We start from the raw sequence: 25144 nt of genomic DNA, 5'->3' as shown, positions 1-25144 counted from the left end.
TTAAGGAAAGCAGTCTGCACTAAAACCTGAAATGAAGATTTCTTCCAAGAAACAAGAAATGACTGCACAATAATATGAAGATGGACAAATTAAAACTCAAGTCCAAAACATCTTAAGACATTCATTTAGTTTTGCAGTTTTTAAACAAAGACCAAGATCTTTTCCAAAACCTCAGTCTAAAGAAAATAAGCTGCCATTTTTATAATAAAGACATTTTCAAACCAGAAGTGGTAAAACCTGGCTATGAAATCACAGGAACCAACAGAGGTGATCTTGATCATTCAGCCTACAACATATACTGTACAAGCACTAACCAACAGCCCACTATTCTGCTCCATTCACATAGTTTACCTTCTCAAATATAGATCCTTGTTAAATTTACCTGCCTCTAGTACTCTTTCACCTCAAAGAGCAATGCAATTTCTTCAGAGGCTTGGAACAAAGAGTCTTTTAAAGGGTGTGCAAAATAAGCTAGACTGGGGATTTATATACACACGCATCTTCCAATATGGACTGTTCCAATAGAAAAATGCTGAAGGTAACCCTGAATTCATAAACAGTACAGAGGCAAAGAGCTTCTAACTGAAAGGACCATATTACAAAGGAGGGTGAGGAGCAGTGAAAGGATGGAGGCGCCCCTCGAGGGCAGGAGGTCCGTGGTTGACCTGCCTTGAGGGGAAAAGGAAGGTCCTCAAGGGAAGAGGGGAGAAAGGTGGGAACGAGGGGGCACTGAGAGAAAACAGGAGTAAACATCAGAGAAAATGTCTGACAGATCAAGAAGGAAAGAAATATGTAAAGGTGAAAGAAATGAAGGGCTGGGGAAAAATACCCTCTAGACTACTGTCCTGCACTTTGCAGTAGCCAGATTGAGAGCTTCACAGAGCATCCTGGCAGCATTCTTCTGTGTAGTGATGACGCCTAGCACAATAGGAATATTTGTAGAGTTCCGGCATAAACAGGGTTGCTCAACTGTCATCTCTCCCAAGAGCACAGCTGCTCTGCTTTCAGTTCTGAAACCGATGGTGTGTTCGCTAAAGGCTCGGGTTAGGTTTCAGCTGGTCCAGAAGCTGCTTACAGGGGAATCGCCAGACGAGCTCATCCATCACAGCATCAGAACCGTCTGGCCGCCAGATGACGGCCGGATGTTTCTCCAATGCCTCTCGGATATCTAGGGGTTTCCATTCCAAACAGTTCCCCACAGCTCAATGCTAAAATAAGTTAAGATAGTTGGAACTGAACAGTTTAAAGAACCACTGACTAGCCAGGATATTTCTGAGAAACACTTACACTTCCCATGGGGAGACCCAACAATACATGGGGAATGACGTATACACAAGCCAAAGATATTATCATGCAAAACAGCGTCACCATATTCATCACTGCACATCTTGAGGAATTTTTTTTAAAGTCCTCTAAATTTGATGCTTTGCTAAATATTCACCGATAATTGCATCTCCTTCACGCACAAATTCACAGGGACAGTAAGTGCTCGTGTGATTGAGGATTTCAGTAAAGCATACGAGTGCCAGTGTTTTTAAGAAGAATTGGGAAATGGGCATTGTTGCCAGTTAGAACCCACACACACCTCTCAGTGTACAGAATGGGCTGCCAGGAAAATTAATTAATCCAATCATTTACAATTAACTTGTAATGGGAACTAGATGATGCAAAAAGACAGAACCTGCCTTGTGGACAGGTCAGTGGGAGTACAGGGGTTCTATCACCTGCAGATGATTCCTGTAGAATCTGGCAGTTCTATGTAAATTTCAGAGGAGAATTTTGATATTTATTCGTATGATATGGAACACTTAACGGTTACAAAGATGACATTTATGGTCCATCCCTAAATATCTTCCAGTCTTTTCAAAAATAGGTGTCAAAACTGACAAGTTGTTGTAAAATCCCACCTGATTCAATAATATCATGAAGTATAACGCTATGCTCAAAAACGGCCCAGAAGACCAGGTGTATCTGCACCATTATGTTTAAACAGAAAATAGATAAAACAAGAATGTAGTGGGTGATCTGAGAAATCTCGACCGCATGTATTTCCACAGCATTAAGTCAAACATGGGAGGACTCAACTTTATAATTATATTCTCATGTTGAGCAGCACTTCAAAAAGGTGAAATCTCTTAAACCATAATCTAGCATCAACCACTGAGTGAGCCAGTCAAATCATGAAAGTCACAGTTGCAAGATTACGTCTGTATCCAGTTGAGAGGGAAAGAAGGGAATGAATGAATCAGGAAGGGATGAATCAACTCAACTAACCTACCTACTGAAAATGCATCTGTCCATGACAGGACCGATTGGATATTCTTGCTTTCGTACAAGTCAGTAACAATAATTCCGATTATTTGTGTTATGCGCATTACCGCTGTGCCAAAGACTCAGAGCTGACCAGATAGCTCTAAGCTGGGCATCGCATCAGCAGCAAACTCGAGACCTGATATATTTCCTAGCTTGTCAACTACAATCACAGAAGGGATCAATCCTTACTCAATAAGGACTATGGAAAGGCACGTCCAGAACAGCACCAGTCACACATAAAAAAAGTCAACTTGGCAAAACTGCTAGAGTTAAATGATATGCTAAACATCACAATCAGCAAGTAGTAGAGCTAGGTGATTCACAACCAAAAGATTAGATCATTGCTCTACAGTCCTACCACAGTCAGCTGTAAAAGATGCTGGACCATTAAACATCCCATGAGAAGAAAGGGTTCCTCAACTATGACAGGACCTAATGTGCAAAGGGCAAAGGGTAATGGATGTTCAACCTTGTTCAGCCAGAAGTGGCTGGTGGATATTCCATCTCAGTTTCTCGCTGAGATCCCAACCATCACAGAAACCAGTCTTAAGCCAATTCAAATCTCCCCACAAGTCAAGAAACAGTGCGGCAAAGCCCATGACACGTAGCGCACATCAGAACAAGCCACATTACTAACCAAGTTGTTCCTGTACAATCAGCAAACTGGAATCTACATGACAATTGCCTGGCTCTGGAAGAATTTAGTGGCTTGAGCAGCATTTTGGAGGCAAAAGATCTATGTTGACATTTTGGATCAAGACACTACAGTCCTCTTGACCAAAGATAATGACATCCACCACTTGCCTCCAAGTTCTTCCAGTGTTGTTTCTTGATGGGTTATGTCACAGAATGCCTAAATGCTAACAGGCAACATTTTGTTGTAACGCTGAGCTCCCTAATGTACAGTTTAGGTTCCACGAAGACTACAGCTCCATACCATCAGAATTTCAGCACAAATATGGTCAAAATAGGTGGATCACAGGTGAGGCAAGTGTGAGTGCCTTGGATAACATTTAACCAGTGTGGCTTCAAGGAACCATGGTAAAACCTCAGGGGACATACATGATAATGTTTGAAATCATGTAGGTGTTATGTTTAAATAACCCAGCCACAACCTTTGACCAATTGAGACAAGAGACCACAGATGCTGAGCACACACAAGCTGAAATAACTCAGCGGGTCAGGTAGTGTCTATGGAAGGAAGTGGACAGTCAGTGTAATTCTGAAGGGTCTCAACCTGAATGTCAACTCTCCATTTCCCTCTATGGATGCTTTGAACAATTGCAGGATGTTGGAGATCAAGACCTAAAGCTTATCAGAAAACCCTCATCAGGCAGCAGCAATACTTATCCTCCTGTGCATTTCTGAGCCTTCAACCACCTTCAGCAGGCACCTCAACAAAATAGGAAGGGACCAACAATAAACAAACAATTGCAATTATTAGTTCTCAGACTGATGCCCATCGGGATCCTAATTACACATTTTGATGTTAGGCACGCAATGTTGACCATAACCCTGATTCCTGAAACAGATACTCTCTACCCAGTAGAAGACATAAACATAGCAAAGCTCCATAGCAAAGAAAGCCCAGCAGCGTCTCTACTTTCTGCGAAGGCTGAGAAAAGTCTATCTCCCACCGCCCATCCTCACCACATTCTACAGAGGATGCATCAAGAGCATCCTGAGCAGCTGCACCACGGCCTGGTTCAGAAATTGTACCATCTCAGATCGCAAGACCCTGCAGAGGATAGTGAGATCAGCTGAGAAGATCATCGGGGTCTCTCTTCCCGCCACTACAGACATTTACACCACACGCCGCATCCACAAAGCAAACAGCATTATGAAGGATCCCACGCATCCTCATATAAACTCTTCTCCCCCCTGCCATCTGGAAAAAGGCACCGAAGCATTCGGGCTCTCACGACCAGACTATGTAACAGTTTCTTCCTCCAAGCCATCAGACTCCTCAATACCCAGAGCCTGGCTTGACACCAACCTACCAGACCCTCTACTATGCCTATTGTCTTGTTTATTATTTATTATTATTTATTGTAGTGCCTGCACTGTTTTGTGCACTTTATGCAGTCCTGGATAGGTCTGTAGTCTAGGGTAGTTTTTGTGTTTTTTCTTACGTAGTTCAGTGTAGTTTTTGTATTGTTTCATGTAGCACCATGGTCCTGGAAAACGTTATCTCATTTTTACTATGTTCTGTACCAGCAGCTATGGTTGAAATGTCAATAAAAGTGACGACTTGACTTGACATTTAGCTATTTATGTGGCAAAAACATATGCATCACACAGTGCTAGACAATGACCATCTCCAATCCAAAAAGCACTCTAAATGTCTACCTTTGAAACTCTATAGCATTAACATTGCTATATAGATACAAGAGGTTCTGCAGATGCTAGAAATCTTGAGCAACACTCACAAAATGGAGGAACTCAGCAAGTCAGGAAGCATCTATGGAGGGGAACAGTTGATGTTTCAGGCTGAGCCGGCCAGCATTTTGTGAGCATTAGCACTACTGTTTCCAATTGCCACTGGCCAGGAACCTATGACCAGCCTGCAACAAGTGACCCGAAATCTGACACCCCAAAACTATTCCTTTCTCATTAATGACTAAGTCAGGAATGCAATGGAATACACTCCACTTGCTTCCATTTCAAGAGTTAAAATCAGCCAGGGAAAAGTCCTAATATCCAAAGACCACAAAATAAAGGGCCATTTAGCACTGTCTGCTCCACCACTCATTCATGGCTGTATAGTTTCCAACCCAGAAGAGGTTTTATCCGGTAACTCTTAACCACCCCCCCACCACCTTTGAAAAATGCATACATGCATAGTTGCATGCACAGACTACTCTTACATTCCTGTAAAGTCAACCACTCCAAATCAGACAAGAGCATCAGGCATATGGATATATCACCTGCAGATTTCCTATCAACACCATCCTTCAAAGTTGCTTGAACTAAACTTTTAAACTATTTACCCAACTGAGAGCACCTTAACCAGGAATGGAATGGTTAACTTCAAACCTGGCAAGGGATGAACAATAAATACTGGCATTGCCAAATATTACCTCACCCTAAATACTGGAAAGCTAACAACACACAAGATGATTATTTGGCCGTATAGTACGTTTTTTAAAAAAGAGCCAACCAACCTATTCCTACAACCTAGCGCTTAATCACATCCCTTGAAATATACTTGCAGATAGGAATGTAATGTGGCTTCTTCTGCCACACACATTCCACTTCGACCCTCAGGGTTCAAATCCCTGACCACACTTCCAATCCTTCAACCAATTACTCTGAATTAATGTTCCCAACCTCTTGTCCCTCAACCAGGGGAAGCTGGTCCTTCTAAATGCCACCTAGGTCCCTCAACGCTTTTACACTCAAATTTGTTTCCTCTCAGTGCCCTCCATTGCAAAGAAAACAAGACCAGCCTATCGAATTACCCCTCATATTTATGTTCAAGCTTATTGTCATGTGCACAAGTACATCATGCGCATGGAGCTACAGAGATCACAGAATATAAATTATACAAAACAATAAAGAGAGGAAAAAAGAGAACTAAGACTGCAGTCCTAGTGTGTTAAAAAACAATTAAAGTTAAAGAGTCATGCGTGGCGTTAGGGGTCAGGTTAGGGTTTAGGGATTTGGGGGAATTAGAGGTCAGCCCATAATCCAGGCCTCCACTCCACATTCAAAGGCTACCGACATGGGCATCTTTGGTCAGATGTCATGTCAGTGGATCAATGAGGATGAGGGATAGTGCCCCCACCCCTTCCCTATGTCAGCAAGTCATCAGTGGGTTCTGGGATCAGAGGTCCATGTGGACAAGACGAACAAGCGACAGTGATCCCTAAGCTATGTGAATCAATGAGGCCAGAGTTCGAAGGCTAGTGTTCAGGGTCTGTACATCCTGTTTGATGGTAGCAATGAAATGGGGGCGAGACCCAAATGGTGGGGAGTACTTGATGGCAAGGTTGCCTAGGACATATCAGCCTTTTACAGCTACCCAGGGAAGAGAGCAGGGACCTGTCCTGGGCACACTGGAATCATGCTGGGTTGGGGGCCGGCCCCTCCTCTCAGTGCTGCCCTCCAGTGTTCACTCGGTGGCAGAACAAGCTGGGTCAGGACAATCGACAGTCATCCCTCTCAGGGATTTGGGCTATATTTTTTTTCTTTATGGTTGTATGTCTTTCTGAAATCGCAACCACATGTGCTATTTACAGCAAGCTGCGTGCTACTTGTAATGTATTTTGCACCTTGGCCCTGGAGGAAAACTGTTTCGTTTGGCTCTATTCATGTATGGTTGAATGATAATTAAACTTGAACTTAATTATTCTTTGTAAACTCTAGAAACTGTTGTGCATGTAAATCCTAGGAGATCAGCATAGTGAGATACTCAAACCACCCTGTCTGGCACCAATAATCATTTCACAATCAAAGGCACTTCCCCATTCTGAAGTTTGGTCTGACCATGTCTGCATGCTTTTATGCATTGAGCTGCTGCCACATGACTGGCTGATAGATATTTGCATTAATGAGCAAGTATACTTAATAAAAGGGCCACAGAGGCATAGAGTATATAGCACTGAAGAAGGCCCTTAAGCTGATTTCGCCTGGAACTTGCCTACACTTGGCCAATAACCCTTTCAATCTTTCTAATCCATGAAGCTGTCCAAATGCTTGTTAAATGTTGCAATTGTAACAGCCTCTACTGTTTATTTTGGCAACTTGCTCCGTATTTCCACGACCCTATGTGAAAAGCTTGAGGCTCCCACTTGCTTTAAGGCAACAGAATACCTAAGAAAAACAAGGTAACATGCCTTAATGATCACCGGCCAAGGGCTCTGACATCGACTATCACAAGAACATTCGGCCCATTGAGTCTGCGCCAGCATTTCATCATGGCTGATTTTTCCCTCTCAATCACACTCTCCGGCCTTCTCCCTGTAACCTTTGACATCCTTACTAATGAAAAATGTATCAACCTCCACTTTATATATACCCAATGGCTTAGCCTCCACAGCAGTGGGAATGAACTCCACACATTCACCACCACCCTCTGGCTAAAAAGATTCCTCATTTCCATTCTAAAGGAACGTCTTCTATTGAGGCTATGCCCACTGGAACGAGACTCTCCCACTGTTGGAAACATCTGTGTCCACCTATCTAGGCCTTTCAATATTTAGTAGGTTTCAATGAGATCCCGCCTCATTCTCCTACACTCCTGATTTATAAGTTTGCAGATGATACCATCACAGTGGGCCACATCTCCAACAATGAGAGACAAGAGAGAACGCTTAGTAATATGGTGTCATGACATTTCCTCAATGTCAGCCAATCTTTGACTTCAGTGGGGGAGGTGGGGAGAGATGCGATACACATGGTCCTGTCTAAACACAATATACTCTGCAGATGCTGGGGTCAAAGCAAAACTCACAACATAGAGGAACTCAGCAGGTAGGGCAGCATCCATGGAAATGATCAGTCAACCGTCTAGGTAGTCTCCAGCCCCTTGGTATGAACACTGAATTCTCCAACTTCCGGTAATTCCCTCCCTCTCCCTTCCCCTACCCCTATTTCACTCAGCCCCCTTCCCCAGCTGCCTATCACCTCCCTCATGGTTCCGTCTCCTTCTACTACCCATTGTGTTTTCCCCTATTCCTTCTTCATCTTTCCTGCCTATCACCTCCCTGCTTCCCCTGCCCCACCCCTTTATCTTTCCCCTTACTGGTTTTTCACCTGGAATCTAAGCAGCCTTCTCCTTCCCACCCTCCCCCCACCTTCTTTATAGGGTCTCTGCCCCTTCCCTCTTCAGTCCTGACGAAGGGTTCCGGGTCGAAACATTGACTGATCGTTTCCACGGATGCTGCCCGACCTGCTGAGTTCCTCCAACGTGTTGTGACTGGTCCTGTCTACATCAGTGTTATAATGAGAGCTTCTAGTTCCTAGAAGTGAACATAACCAAGAGCCTGTCCTGATCCAATCAGTGCAAAACAGCTCACCAATGCATCTACTTCCCCAAGAGGTTAAAGCAATTTGGTGTTCATTTCCTGTCAACCTTTACGAATTTTTATTGATACCCCATAGAAAGCATCCTATCTGGATGCAAAATGGCTTGGCGTGCCCACAGTGTTCTGCCCGAGACCAGAAGAAACTGCAGAGAGTTATAGGCACAGCTCAACACATCACATCAACAAGCCTCCGTTCAATGGACTCCATCGTTCTCTTGCTGTCTCAAAGAGAATTGCAAGGTGGGAGGGGTCTTTGAGCGAGGAATGCTGCCAGCCCACCTTACACTTCTGTTTTCCCCCTCTCCCACTGAGCAGAGAATACAAAAGACTGAAAGCATGTACTATCTACCTGGCTGTCAAACAACTACTGAAAAGTTCCCAAGTACGGCAAGATGAGCTCTTGACCTCGCAATCTACTTTATGATCCTGCACCGTGTCTACTTACACTGCACTTTATTCTGCATTCAGTTATTTTTACCTGTATGATCTCAATGCACTGTGTAATGATTAAACTTGTCTAAACAGTATACAAGACCAGCTTTTCACCATCTGTGACAACAATAAAAAATTCAATTCCCTTGAAACCTTCTCCCCTCTCACCTTAAATCTGTGCACTCTAGTTTTAGACTTCCCTTTCCTGGGAAAGACTGATCATCCACCTTATCTATATCCCTCATGTTGCAAATCTCTACAAGTCCATCCTCAGCCTCCTCCATTCCAATCTTTACAGTGCATTGACATCTTTCCTATATGGTGACAAAAACTGTATATAATACAGAACACAAGAGAATCTACAGATGCTGGAAATCTTGAGCAACACACACAAAATGCTGGAGGAACTCAGAAGGTCAGGGGGCATCTTGGAGGAGAGTAGACAGTCGACATTTCAGACCTAGATCTAATAAAGAGTCTCAGTCTGAAAGGTCGACTCTTTATTCTCCTCCATATTGCCCACCAGATACTACCTGACTTGCTGAGTTCCTCCAGCATTTTGTGCAAGTTTTATATAAACACTGCATATAATTCAAACATAACCTCTATGCTGTTATATTCTCTCAATAAATAAAGGAAGTCAAGCTGCATGCACTTACGATCACTTTACCAACCAGTTTAAAGATCTATGGTATCAGAAACAAGAATATGAAAATGCACAATGCAGAACCAAGAGCCAATGCAAGACAGCAGGTGGAGGGTGAACAGATCTTGCACAAGTTCTGATACAGGGAACCTACGGACTCATTTATGTATTGAGATACAGTGTGGAACAGGACCTTCCAGCCCTTTGAACCACGCTGGCCAGCAAACCCCCAGCTTAATTCTGACCTAATCATAGGACAATTTACAATGACCAATTAACCCACCAACCCAGTCCGTCTTTAGACTGTGGGAGGAAACCAGAGCACCCAGAGGAAACTCACGCAGTCACGGGGAGAACGTACAAACTCCTTATAGGCAGCAGTGGCTATTGACCCTTGATCACCTATACTGTAAAGTGTTGTGCTAACCACTTCGCTAACGTGCCTTCAAAGATTCTACATATGTTCTAAATATTATTTATTATGTCTGCATGATTTGTGTTCTTTCACACACTGGTTGCCTGTCTTTGATTGTGCATAGTTCTTACATTTATTCTATTGTATTTCTTTGTTCTACTGTGAATGCCTGCAAGAAAATGAATCTTAGGGTAGTTTATGGTGACATACGTTTTCGTTGTTCCTTTTCACACCTTGTGGCGCAATGGGCTGTATTTTTGCCATTTCCGTAGCATTTAACGAGGTCGAGTTGCTCGCTCAATCTAGCATGGAGCCGGCCGGATTCGAACTTGGGACCATTCGCCTTAAAGTCCGGTGCTGATGCCACTACACCACCAGCCAGCTTGGATACATATACGCACTTTGAACAGAGTTCCAAATGATCCCAAATCAAAGAGTGGGTGCCAGCAAGGAGAGCAGAGAAAAACACAATTCTGCAGGCAAAGGCATAAGAAGACTTAAAAACCAAATACAAGATGAGAAATCCCCCTGTGGTTTAGTTTTAGATCTTTTAACCAGGTACACAAATTTTCACAACCAAAAGAAACTGACAAGTCTTGCTCAGAAAGGGGCAGCCAAATGACTGGTGTGAGAAGTGGGAAAATTCACACTCACTCCTGAGACACGGTGGCTGACAGATATTACCTGAGGGCAGAGCAGCAAGCTTTGTTCTCCACTCCTAACACCATGTTCATAGTGAGAAAAGACTCACTAAGCTAACATCCCACAGCTCAATAAATATTAAAAATTTCAGACAGCAAAACACTCAAAAGTTGAAGGAAGTGATTGCAAATCAGTAATTTTCATCCGATGCCTTTCTGTAATCACAAGAGAAAGGAGCAGAAGTAGGCCATTCGGCCCATCGAGTCTGCTCCGCAGTTCCCCCATGAGCTAAACTATTCACCCATCTAGTTCCAATTTCCGGCTTTTTCCCCATATCCCTTGATACCCTGACTAATTAGATACCCGTCAATCTCCTCCTCAAACACCCTCAATGATCGGGCCTCCACAGCTGCATGTAGCAACGAATTCCAAAAATCCATGACCCTCTGGCTAAAAAAATTTCTCCTCATCTCTGTTTTAACTGGGTACCCTCTAATTCTAAGACTATGGCCCTTTGTCCTGGACTCACCCACCAAGGGAAACAAGCTTTCCACATCTACTCTGTCCAACCCTTTCAACATTCAAAATGTTTCTATGAGATCCCTTCTCATTCATCTATACTCTAATGACTGAAATCCCGGCAGTAAAAAGCCATGCGTAAGTGAAGGCAGCTTCTATTTATGTAGGGAGACAACCCCAAAAATTTTATAACCCCAAAATAAGCAACGTTTTTGTTTTTCATTCTTCCTTTGCTTCGGCAGTTTCAACAGCAAAAATAGAAAATGCCGGCCACATCTTGGTTCTCATTTAAATCAGAATGACAGTGAAATTACAGGGAAGGCCAATGTATTTTAACAAGGAAGAAGAGAAATGAGAAGTGCAATATCCTCCCTATTGCAGCAACAGACACAGAAATACATAGACCAACATGGTCTTCGAGCACAGTCCGTAGTGTGAATGACTAACTCCCCATAACAGACACAAGGCCATGCTCAGTTACCAATCGACAAGGATTTACAGCTACTTACTAGATGCAAAAACCACAGCAAGGGAACTTCATTCAAAAGAGCAGAAGAACCAAGGTAAATAATTAGACCTATTCCTCAGACTGGGCATACACTACTGTGCAATGTTAGCGGGCTTCGAGGCACCTGCTGAGCAATCAGAGTCTGGTTCACCTTTAAGATAATTACAAAGAGCAAGGTCAAAATTCCCCTAAAATTCCCCTCCCTTCATACCTTTTAATATTTAATCAATTACACATTACTCACCTTCACTATTAGGAGGCTCCTCCATAACTACGACGGTTTACACAAAACTACTTGCATTTATCCTGAAGGGGACGGCACAGGGAGGGAAGCAAGAGCTTACCAATTTTTTTTTAAACTAAAACCTCTTACCTCTAGCGGAATTAGTCCTTACTCTTAATAATTTCTCCTTTGGCTCCTCCCACTTCCTCCAAACTAAAGGTGTAGCTATGGGCACCCGTATGGGTCCTAGCTATGCCTGCCCTTTTGTTGGCTTTGTGGAACAATCTATGTTCCGTGCCTATTCTGGTATCTGCCCCCCACTTTTCCTTTGCTACATCGACGACTGCATTGGCGCTGCTTCCTGCACGCATGCAGAGCTCGTTGACTTTATTAACTTTGCCTCCAACTTTCACCCTGCTCTCAAGTTTACCTGGTCCATTTCCGACACCTCCCTGCCCTTTCTAGATCTTTCTGTCTCTGTCTCTGGAGACAGCTTATCCACTGATGTCTACTATAAGCCTACTGACTCTCACAGCTATCTGGACTATTCCTCTTCTCACCCTGTCTCTTGCAAAAACGCCATCCCCTTCTCACAATTCCTCTGTCTCCGCCGCATCTGCTCTCAGGATGAGGCCTTTCATTCTAGGACGAGGGAGATGTCTTCCTTTTTTAAAGAAAGGGGCTTCCCTTCCTCCACTATCAACTCTGCTCTTAAACACATCTCCCCCATTTCACGTGCATCTGCTCTCACTCCATCCTCCCGCCACCCCACTAGGAATAGGGTTCCCCTGGTCCTCACCTACCACCCCACCAGCCTCCGGGTCCAACATATTATTCTCCGTAACTTCCGCCACCTCCAACGGGATTCCACCACTAAGCACATCTTTCCCTCCCCCCCCCTCTGCATTCCACAGGGACCGCTCCCTACGCAACTCCCTTGTCCATTCCTCGCCCCCATCCCTCCCCACTGATCTCCCACCTGGCACTTATCCGTGTAAGCAGAACAAGTGCTACACATGCCCTTACACTTCCTCCCTTACCACCATTCAGGACCCCAAACAGTCCTTCCAGGTGAGGCAACACTTCACCTGTGAGTCGGCTGGGGTGATATACTGCGTCCAGTGCTCCCGATGTGGCCTTTTATATATTGGCGAGACCCGACGCAGACTGGGAGACTGCTTTGCTGAACATCTACGCTCTGTCCGCCAGAGAGAGCAGGATCTCCCAGTGGCCACACATTTTGGTTCCACATCCCATTCCCATTCTGACGTATCTGTCCACGGCCTCCTCTACTGTAAAGATGAAGCCACACTCAGGTTGGAGGAACAACACCTTATATTCCGTCTGGGTGGCCTCCAACTTGATGGCGTGAACATCGACTTCTCTAACTTCCGCTAATGCCCCACCTCCCCCTCGTACCCCATCTGTTACTTATTTTTATACACACATTCTTTTTCTCACTCTCCTTTTTCTCCCTCTGTCCCTCAGAATATACCCCTTGCCCATCCTCTGGGTTCCCCCCCCCCTGTCTTTCTTCCCGGACCTCCTGTCCCATGATCCTCTCGTATCCCTTTTGCCAATCACCTGTCCAGCCCTTGGCTCTATCCCTCCCCCTCCTGTCTTCTCCTATCATTTTGGATCTCCCCCTCCCCCTCCAACTTTCAAATCCCTTACTCACTCTTCCTTCAGTTAGTCCTGACGAAGGGTCTCGGCCTGAAACGTCGACTGCACCTCTTCCTAGAGATGCTGCCTGGCCTGCTGCGTTCACCAGCAACTTTTATGTGTGTTGCTTGAATTTCCAGCATCTGCAGAATTCCTGTTGTTTGTCCTTCATATCCATTCCTTTTATATATACAGTAATGCACCATATTTTTCAAAAAATTTAGAGCAACTGGCACAGTTTCACATTAATTTTAATGAAAACACAGTTAAGAAATGTTTACACACATTATTAACCAAATATATAATCAGATATATTTTGTAAGGAAGAGAAAGGCAAGCTTGTCCGGATCAAGAAGGCTCAGTATCCAAGTCCTTTCTAAACAATTAATACATTCTCACATACTTGAAACAAGAAATTCATTTCACTTTTCTGATGATAGTGCCTTAAAATGGGTCCAAAATTTGTGCAATCACATTTAAAATTTTAAAAAATTAATTACGAATATAAAACATCTTTAACATGAAATAAGTAAAAATCAAAGACGAAAGGAAGAAAACAGAAAAATGTAATTGGATAATCCATTTTGTTGACGGTGCTTGAGGAATAAATACTGGCCAATAAGGAACTTCCCTAGTCTTTTCAAAACAATGCTGTATGGTCATTCACATTGAGGGAGGGGAGAGGTCTTCAGTGTCCTCTCACCCGATCTGTGTTCCCTCAGTACTGAAGTGTCAGCCTTTGCTCGATTCAAGCCTAGAACTAACCATGAGCTGAAAGTGCTTCCCAATGAACCGCACGCAACGCATTTGGGTGACTACTGAGCAGATCCATCACTTGTGCTCAGAAAGCAGCGCACGTGGCTTCATCAGCAGCATTCTCACATCAGTTTGTTGACCGCAGTCTCTATCAGCGTGAGATCTGGAGCTTGTATTAGACTACAAATCTTTTAGCAAAGATATTTGGTGCTTTCAAATTGTTTTCCTGTTGTCAGCACTTTCGCTCACACTTGCCTGTTCTTGGATTAATTTAGAATGTAATAACTCATTGTGAATGTCAAAGTTCATTCCTGAATGAATTATGACACTTTCCTTCTCTCACTAGGATTCAGCAACCTGCTGTTTACAATATCGAAACTCTCAAGACATGGCAGTAATGTTGGACACAGGAGAGAAATTAAAATCTGTCACAAAAGATCCATCTGTACCCCTAAAGAGGACACTTTGAGAGCGATGGCATCTGGAGTTTAGCCATCTGGTGCTTAGCACCTGGTAGGGTCACCTATAGCAGTAAGGTCAAGGGGGATGCTCCAGACAAACAGCGATTCAACCAAGACTTCATTAACAATGGAGCTGGTGGAAGATGGTGACACACACAATGCAGTGAAGGGGAAGAAAGGCTGCAGTAGTGAAGGGTTCCCAGTGGTCTTACATCCCACGCCACTGAAACCTAACCCCAATCTGTCAAGGACCATGGTGGCTGCCCACATTAAATAAAGTCACGCACAGCATTCTCCATTAAGGGAACAACACCTCAGGAGAATATCAGACTCAAGTGATCGTACTACTACTACATTATGGCATAAGAACATGGAACAGAGAGCACAGAAATAAGCTCTTCAGTCCACGATGTCTTTGCAAAGGCACTGCCATATTAAACTAGGTCTCTTCTGCCTACCCATGATCCATATCTCTTCTTCCCCTGCTTATTCTTGTCTGTCGAAAAGCTTTTAAATGCCAATATTTTTTCTTATTTACCGCTATCTCTCAAGGAACATAACACTCACTACATAAAACACTTGCCCAGCACAACCCCTTTAAGCCTTCTCCCTCACTTACTGCCATCAACACCAGATCATTCCTTACTTCAGTACCAGCAGTATGGCCAACTAAGGCAAGTGGGCAATCTTTCAAATATCTGATCTATCGCTCAGAATTACCATTCCTAGTTGTGAACATATTTGACATTCCTTACTGGATTCAATCAATACCAGCTGTGGGAGAAATCTCAGACTGGCATCAGGTTACCTCAAGAAGACAAGATCCATTGACTCACAGACCCACAACATGACACCAAGCACTCATGTTATGTAGGTTGGAATGAATATCCATGCTAACAGAAGCTCACTGCAGGCTAGTTCGGCTCTGGTTTCTCAACAGTTAACCAGGAAGCTTTTATATTCAATAGAAGAGTCACTGCCGCTGGGTCAATAATAAATAGAGGATCCAGTAATTGATCCCTCGGGCATCTACTTGATTTCTCAGTTTCCTGTTTTTAAACCAAAGTCCAATCTTACACTACACTTGGACTTCCCTGTGACATTTTATTTCAGCTATTAACTATCACTGAAACCTTGTCAAAAGCTTTCTGAAATTCAAATTGACTGTTCTTCCTCGTCCACATCATCTTGGGCACCTTCAAAGGAGCAGTGTCAGCTTTGTTAAATACAACCATCCTGTGCATTGGTGGTCCCTCACAGGGCAAAGCCTTGAAAAGTGACTCAGGCATTATTTCTGCTGAGAAACTATGACACCCCTGTGTTGTCAGGATAAGGTCACAGGACCTTTCAAGCTTGCTCTGCCATTTGTAAAGATCACAACCTCAGCGCCACTTTCCAGAACGATTCCCATAACTATTGATTCCTTTAACATTTACAAATTCACTGACCTGAGTTTTGAATGTACACAACAACCGAGCCTCCACAGCCTCTGGGACAGAAGGCTTCAGAGACCCACCAGAATCCAAGATGGTCTACCCTTCATGCTGAGACTGTGTCCCAGACCTGAACTCCTCAGCCAGGGCCATCAGCTTTCCTGTATCCAGCTCTGTAAGAACTACACTCTTCTCATATTTATAGCTGGCACTGGTGACCATTCTGCAGATCAAGTCTATGCTAGCTCCCATCAATTCCACTCCTGTACTTATTTCTCTGTCATCCATGCCCATCACAGCAGCACAGTGATTAATGGAATGCTATGACAGCACCGGCGGCCCAGGTTCAATTCCAACGCTGTCTATAAGGAGTTTGCATGCTTGTCCCCCGTGACCACGAGGGTGTTCTCCTGGTGCTCCAACCTAAAGACGTATGGGTTAGTAGCTTAATCAGTCACACAAGTGTAAATCAGTGGTGCAAGCTCCTTAGGGCAGAAGGGCCTGTTACCATGCTGTATCCCCAGATAAAAATAAATAAAATACTTCCCCTCTCCTACCACCACCCCTTCCCCATCCTACAGTTATTCCCCTTCCACACATCCATACCAGGGCTATACTCATAGAAGTCTGCTTTAGGACGTGGAAGGAAAGAACAGCCAGCACCTGCCGCACCGCTGGTGAGACCTCTTCTCATTTCACTAAATACTACCTAACAGTCACAGTCTACTCCACCTCTCCTCACACTGCAAAGCTAGCCTCCCTGCAACCGGTCCAGAGGACCTCTACTTCCCTCCTCCTATGACAAGTAAATTGGTATGAGTATTGGTTATTACTGTCACCTGCACTGACATACAGTGAGAAGCTTGCCTTGTGTACTATTCATACAGATCAATTCATTATACAGTGCATTGAGATAGAAAAAGTAAAACTATAACATACAGAATAAAGTGTAACAGCTACCAAAAAATGCACTGCAGGTAAACAATAAAGTGCAAAATGATAACAAGCAAATCTTTTCTTAGGTAAGAAGATCAAAACTGTAAGCAAAACCTCCAGCTACTATATCATTAAAATAAGTGTTGCTTGATTATCCTGGAGCTCTTCATATTAATTTTTTTTCTTTTTTTGTATTTGCACAGTTGCCTTTTGCACACTGGTTGTTTGTCTGCCCTGTTCGGCGCGGTTTTCATTGATTCTATCATGGTCCTTGGATTTACCGAGTAGCCCGCGAGGAAACAAAGCTCAGGGCTGTATGTGATGACATATATGTACTTTCATCATAAATTTAATTTCAACTTTGAAGTCAGGATGAATCTTCAGGCCACTTCTGTGAGAAACCTACAGAAGAAACAACTTCTGTTTTATAGTGGAGGCTTAAGTCTGCATGCTTCCTTCTCACGGGAAACCTGGTACTCAGAAGTGGCCTTTGTGAGATCAAAATACTGAGTACAGGAATTGGGATGTTATGCTGAAGTTATACAAGACATTACTGAGGCCTAATTTGATTATTCTGTATAGTTCTGGTCAGCTACCTACAGGAAAGATATCATTAAGATTGAAAGTCTAGAGAAAATTTACAAGGATGTTTCTGAGTCTTGCGAATCGAGTTATAGGGAAGGGTTGTATTGGTTAGAACTTTACTTAATGGAGCATAGGAGAATAAGAGGAGATTTGATGGATATCTGCAAGATTATGAAGGGTATAGATTGAGTAAATGCAAGGAGGCTTTTTCCACTGAGGTTGGGTGACACTAGAACTTGACATCATGGGTTAAGGGTGAAAGGTGAAAAAGTTTAAGGGGAACTTCACTCAGAGCGTGGCAAGTGTGGAATGAGCTTCCAGCGGAAGTGATGGATGCGGGTTCAATTTCAACAGTTAAGAGAAGTTTGGATAAATACATGGATGGGAGGGGTATGGAAGGCTACGATCCAGGTGCAAGTCAATGGGAGTAGACAGAATAGTCTGGCACAGACTAGATGGGTCAAAAGGCCTGTTTTTGTGCCATAGCTCTCTATGACGCTACAAGTCCGCAGGCAGACACAGTGACCAGAAGCAAGTGACAATCAGAAACCCAAGTATTATGTAAATCTGCAGAGTAACAGTGACGTGATTTTAAGCCACAACCTTCACCACATCTCCACAAGCTAACACAAACCAAGCACAATCATGGTCAAGTTTAGCCACAGTAATGTGCACCACCCAGTGGCATTTAGACAAGTACAAATGTTGGAAAGGTTAGACGGACATAGATCAAACGCGGGCACAAGCGACTAGGCTCAGGAAGGCATCTTGGTGAGTTGAGCTGAAGAGCCTGTTTCTGTTCTGTATAACTCCATGCCATATATAAAACTGTCCTACACATAGCAAATGCAGAGGAAACAACGTGAGCAAATCATGTGAAGTTGCATCATACCAACTCAATCTTGTGCTCTGAGCCATTCTAGCCACATCCCATAAAATCATGCCATGCAACTCACCAATCACCTGAAGTTCTTCCAAGAAGTTGGCAAATATATTTTGCACCCAAATAATGAAGAAAATTCTGACCTTAGTAAAATGACCATGCTGACTTTGGTTAATTTTGCTATTTTAAATAGATCCAGTGTTAGTCCAAATTGTGGTACAGTCAAGGTACAGAACAGTCCTGGCAGAGATACTGTCATTCCATTTCACCAGAGAGAACAAATCACTATCAACTTGATAAATGTATAATTAATACTGAATTATAACTCCAGAGAACTCCTGACTTTAAGTGGTCCAGCGTTCATGACAGCAAGCTAGAGACAGATCCACAGCAATAAGTAGCATCGTGCCACCTCAACGATCAACGTTATTCATCACAGGAATTTGCTATGCTGGTGCGTCATGCAACAAAATACAAAATCAACCATTACAAAGCATAAAGAATTAGATAAAATATAAAGTTGGAGGTTAAAGTAAAGATATGAAATGAGATGTGCACAAATACATACATCCCCATAGCTTGCATGGCACTACATAAATGTGTCTTTATAACAATCTGAGCTAAAAGTTCTTCAGAGAGCTATCAGCAGAATTTAACTCAGTCCAGAGCAGCAAGCCCCTTAATCACATCCCTTACATCTTGCTAACACTGCCAGAACATCTTATCAACCTAATCACCAGTCTGCTTAAAACTTGATTAGGCAGCCATGTGCACACAACGATGTCTGCCACCCGTCTGTAAGCTTGCCTTTCCCCATGCCCACACACCGCCATTGAAGCCAACCTGGCCACGACTGCCAGTCCTCTGATATCCGTTGCCGTGCTCTGCTTCAGCAAACAAGGCACTGGGGTGTGCAACGAGCAGCAAGCCCATGCATGGAAGTCTAGCAACATCCTTAAAAGAACCATTCCTCACACATTGATTAAAACACATATGTGAACTCCTCAAGCCTTAGATACACAATGTGGATACAGGTTGTTGAGCTCAAATTCGTGGGAAACAGGTGACATACAAGAATCTCTTCCAGCCACCTACTGGAAATGTCATATCATCTACCACCAACCAGACTTTCTAATCACCAGCTAAAGGAAATAAAAGAACCTGTTCTGATTAAAGAAGTTGTGGAGTGAAAGAAAGGCCTACAAATTGCTATAATTAAATGCTCAGGAAGAATATAACATATCCCTGTGATTATTAAATAAAGTTCCATTTTCCAATGCTGTCATCAATCTTGACTAGACTGCATATAACTACTTCTAAAAATGTAAGGCGGGGCAGTTGGATCTAAAGATTGAGTGGGAAGTAATTATGAGCAATTAGTCAAAACTCAATTTACAACTCAAACAATCAACATTAACTACTAACACTTGGCAAGACTCACCTTCAAGATAATAGAATAGAATGGAAATGGTAGTAAATTTTTTAGGACAGAGATGTTCTGCATTTGCTGGAAACCCAGAGCAAAACACAGAATGCTAGAGGAACTCAGCAGGTCAAACAGCATTATGGAAATGAATGAACAGTCAACATTTCAGGACGAGGCCCTTCATCAGGATTCGTGATGAAGAGTTTCAGCCCAAATCTAAAACCTCGAAACACTTGTGAAGAATATATTGACTGGCTGTCTCACAGCCTGGAATGAAAACACCAATGCCCCTGAATGGAAAATCCTACAAAAAGTAGTGGATACAGTCCAATCCATCATGTTTAAAGCCCTCCCCACCACAATGCACATCTACACCGAGTGTTGTCGCAGGAAAGCAGATTCCATCAGCAAGGACCCCCACCACCCAGGACATGCTCTCTTCTCGCTGCTGGTGCAGGTACAGGAGCCTCAGGACTCTCATTACCAGGTTCAGGAATAGTTATTACACCTCGGCCTCCAGGCTCTTGAAACAGAGGAGATAACTTCACTCAAAAATCACTTGCCCCATCACTGGAATGTTCCCACAGCTTATGGACTCACTTTCAAGGGACTCTTCATCTCATGTTCTCAATATTTATTGCTTCATTATTATTTTTCTTTCTTTTTGCATTTGCATATTGTTATCTTTTGCACACTGGATGTCCACCCAATTGGTGATTCTATTATCATTATTGGATTTATTGGGTATGGCCGCAAGCAAATAAATCTCATGGTTATAAATGGTGACTTTGAACCTTAAAGATTTTTTGGAATGTTTTCAATTTACAAATTTAGTATTTACAAATTCCGTTTAGCTGCTAAAATCCATCACTCACTATCCTACAAAAGGTCCCTGAGCTCAAATGATCTCTGCTGGTATACATATCCTCTTCTCAATTTTCTCCATAAACCCATCAGACCAACCTTGTCAAGCACTTAAACGAATCTCTGACAGAAACCTATCTACTCAAGCTTAGTAATTTGGATGGCACAGGGAGCAGAGTGCTCCTGCCTCTCTGCTCCAGATTCTATCAGTACGGCATTTGCATGTTTTTCATAACCACATGGGCTTCCCCTGGGCCCTCCACTTTCCTCCCACATCCCAGAGACGTTAATTAGTGAGTGTAAACTACCCCTCAGCATGGCCTAACAGAAAAATGAATCAAAGGAATATTGACAGCCATGTATGAGGGAAAATGAGCTCTACTTTACAGAGAGTTAGAGGGGGACTAGGACTAACAGGATTGATCCTGTGAGAGCTGATGTGATCTCCTTCTGAATCACCGTAAGGAATTGTACTTTTCAAATTCTGAACCGTTTCACCTTGAAAAAGAATTTTATTTAGTGTTTAAATCAGAATAAACCTTAAATGAAACCCCCCTGCTGTTACATCTACAGTATTGTACAGAAGTCTTAGTATATATAGAGAGCCAGGGTGCCTAAGACTTTTGCACAGTGCTGTATTTGTCAATGTAGAGCGGACAGCAAGTTTGCAAATCTGGCGGGAGCAAAGGATGTTGGGAATGGTGAGGGTGGAGCGCCGCGGGAAGGGTGGGGGACTGGTGGCAGAGACATGCCCAGCCCGGAGGCACGAGGCAAGGTCGTTTGAGTCTAAACCATTGGTTTATTGATCATTCCAGAATGTCTCTCTGGTGCACTCCGCTCCCTGCCCTCTTCCTTCCCCTTTTTCCAACCATGATTTCCCCACTTCCCACTCTCAGTCCACAATACAGACCCACATCAGAATCAGGTTTATCATCACTCACACATCACGAAATTTGCTTTTTTTGCAGCAGCAGTACAGTGCAATACATAAAATTACTACAGTACTCTGCAAATGTCATATATAGCTAGGCTGACTATACAGTATATCCTCTAATCGCCCCATCAAATCACTGACAGCCAGCTCACCACTAGCAGTGTGAAGAAAACATACCTTTGGTGCTGCCAGTTAAATGCCAATGCATCTTGTACCAAAGAACAGCCCACTTTCCAACACGCACATCAAAGAGACAAGAACAGCAGGACCCTGCTGCGGAGCGCCTCCCCAGCCTCAGTTAAATAAAAGAATCAAAGACCATGAAGCAGCTCACTTCATACTTCTCACGTTTCCCGAAATGGTTTCAAATCAATTTAGTGTTCTTTTTGTAAATACAAAACTTTAAACACGGCACATCATGCCCATTAGGTTCCAATCCGGTTGGTTTGAAAGAAGCTGCATTGCAAGTTAACGACACCTAAACACAAGAGATTCTGCCGATGCCGGAATGCAGAGCAACACACAGAACTCTGGAGGAACTCACCAGGTCAGGCAGCATCTACGGAAACAAATAAACAAGTCGACATTTTGGGCCAAGACCCTTCTTCAGGATTGGAAAGGAAGGAGGAAGACACTGGAATAAAAAAGTGGGGGGAAAAGGAGGATACTGGAAAGTGATAGGTGAAGCCAGGTGAGTGGAAATAATAAAGGGTGGAGAGGAAGGAATCTGAGAAGAGAAGAGGGGAGGTGGACCATATAGGAAAAAGGGAATGGACCCAGGAGGGAGGGAAGAAGCAGATGAAGAGAAAAGGTAACAGGCCAGAGTGGAGAATAGAAGGGAGGGGAAAAACATTTTACCAGAAGGAGAAATCAATGTTCATGCCATCAGGTTGGAGGATATGAGGTGAACATGACAGAATACGAGGTGTTGGTCCTCCACCCTGAGAGCTGCCTCGTCGTGGAAGAAGAGGAAGTCATGCACTGATGTGTCGGAACAAGAATAGGGATAAGAATTAAAATGGTTGGCCACTGGGGAATTCCACTTTTAGCAAATGGAGCAGAGGTGCTCAACAAAGTGGTCCCCTAATTTGCATTGGGTCTCAATAATGTAGAGGCTACATCGGGAATACCGGATACAACAGACGACCCCAGCAGATTCGCAGGTGAATTTTTGCCTCATCTGGAAGAATTGTTTGGGGCCCTGAAAGGAGGTGAATGGGCAGGTGTAGCATTTTTGTCACTTGCAGGGTTAAGAACGAATGGACAAGGGAATCTTGGAGGAAGTGATCCCTGCGGAAAGCAGTCTCCCTCACACACCTGGCATCACTTATCTTCTAGCTTGTCCCCCATCCCTCCCCCCCCCACCTTTTTAGTCTGGCACCATTCCCTTTCCTTTCCAGTCCTGAAGGAGGATCTTGGCCCGAAACATTGACTGTTATTTATTAATTTGCATAGATGCTGCTGACCTGCTGAGTTCCTCCGGCATTTTGTGTATGTGTTGCTCAAGATCACCATTTTCATTGCTTCAACATTACCATCCTCATCGCAGACATTTCCCCAACCTGAACACTCTGTGCTTCCAACCATTTTCCATCCCTATTCCCAGACCACCCGCACGCCATCTGCCCTCTCTCAGGCGAGCCAACTCACTTGCACATTGTTCCCTTCACCCTACTGCACCCAAACACCCCTCACCCATCACAGCCCATTCCAACTCTCTTTGCTCTCTATTCACAGTCCAATTTATTTCTACAGCCCTGTCATAAGCTCATTTACATAACATAAGAGCATTTAGTCGTCAGGCAAATCATTCCTGATTCATCTCCTCTCCCTCCCCCATCTTCATTTCAGTTCTGTGTCCTTCTCCTTCCTTGCTGCCAGAATCCACATACCTTTCCTTCCATCTCTCTTTCTATTATGCTTTGCTCTCCTCTCCCTGCTCCCTTTCCAACCTCCTTTTCTCCCCACACCACCACTTGCTCATATCCCATCTTCATTTTCTCTTCCACCGGCCCCACGACAGTCCTCCACTGCCTACCCTACACCTCCAGCAGCCCAACCAGCTCCTCCTCCACCTCTGCCAGCATCTCACATCCACACTTCCTCCACCTGCCCCTCCCTCCCACAAATTGCAACCTGCCACCACCATCCTAATGCTGTCCACCACTCTGGACAAGCCACTCACCTCTTAAACACCCCCATTCCCTCACACACCCCAAACTTATGTTCCACCCTATTCATTCAGCTCGCCATGTCCCAACAGCACCCTCCTCATCCATATACTCTCCTCCAGCAGTCCATTATTAAACTAGCCCACCTCCGCTACACCCTTCTCCACCACCTTGCCATTCTCATTTCTTCACTCCCCTTCTCATTCCATATTGTCTCCTCGCTTTATACCCACCCATACCATCCCACAGATGCTCCCCACACAGCACTGTTCAACTTTCTCTCCCTCTGCTATTACCCAATCTCTCTCCCCACTCCGATTCCGTACCTCTCTCCTCCTCCCGCTCCTCTCCACCCCCTGCCCCCCTGCCCCCTTACCCCTACGGCCTCCTCCTGCCCCCTTCACCCCACACCACCTCCGCCTCCTGACTGTCCTTCCTCTCCTTCACCCCCGCCCCCTCTCCCCCACCACCTGCCCCCATACCCCTACCCACCCCTCCTTCTCTTGCCCGTACCCCGTTCCTCCTCCGCCTGAACCCGCCCTTCTCTCCCCACCGCTTCCTTCTCCTGCTCTCTTCCCCCTCTCCCAGCCACCGTTTCCCCTCTCCTCCTCGTCTCCAGCCACCAACCCCTCTCCTACACCCGTCCTCCCTCTCCCTCGCCTCCTACTCCTTCTCCTGTCACATACCCCATCTCCTCCACCTCCTACCCCGAATCCGCTCGCCTCTCCTTCGCCGCCGCCGCTGCTTCTCCCCCTTTCCTTTTCCCCCACCAACCTCACTCCTCAACCCGGACTCCCCGTCCCCGTGTCCCTCCCACACCCGCCTGCTCCCAATACTGTCCGCATCGCGTTCCCTCCCGGGCCGTGCTGCGATCGGCGGGCTCTCACCGTGAACGGTACTGTGGGGCCGGGTCTGCCGCCTGCCGCTCTCCGCCGATCTTTCCCTCCGCTTTTTCTGTTTTTTCCTCCTCCGGAAGAAAAGCAAAAACCAAAGCAGTCAAACCGGAAGTGGCTCTGCTATACCGACCGCTGGGACGCAACCGCTTCCGGATCAGAGTCCCCGTGTTCAGTGACGTCACATCACTTCATGGCGTCATAAGTCACCAAAGTCTACCTTGACTTGTTGGTTTGTAAGTGAGACGTTCTTCTTGAGATCGGACACCATCTGGTAATGCTGCCGGGTCTAGGCTTGTCCAGATCTGTGTTGGTTCTGTCTAAGTTTGGGGTTAAAGGAAACAAAGTGGCGGACATACTAGGCAATCAATCACTGAAAATTAAGGATATAAATGTGGTGCCTTTGCATAAAG

At 44.4% G+C, this 25144-nt stretch overlaps 1 protein-coding gene across 2 annotated transcripts in view; it reads right to left on the bottom strand.

Annotated features, from left to right (window-relative positions):
• The window catches only part of LOC140211990 (casein kinase I), a 191440-nt gene extending 166573 nt beyond the window's left edge, over positions 1-24867 (bottom strand). Inside the window, exon 1 of one of the 2 annotated variants that reach the window (XM_072282315.1) lies at positions 24726-24867. The gene's annotated coding sequence lies outside the window, so the exon portion shown is untranslated. The remainder of the gene's footprint in view (positions 1-24725) is intronic. The other variant, XM_072282316.1, reaches the window with a different exon arrangement.
• Between the last annotated feature and the right edge of the window lie 277 nt (positions 24868-25144).

Source organism: Mobula birostris, chromosome 18, assembly GCF_030028105.1.
Source record: "Mobula birostris isolate sMobBir1 chromosome 18, sMobBir1.hap1, whole genome shotgun sequence".
Classification (NCBI taxonomy): Eukaryota; Metazoa; Chordata; class Chondrichthyes; order Myliobatiformes; family Myliobatidae; genus Mobula; species Mobula birostris.
This window is presented reverse-complemented; position numbering and strand designations above follow the sequence as displayed.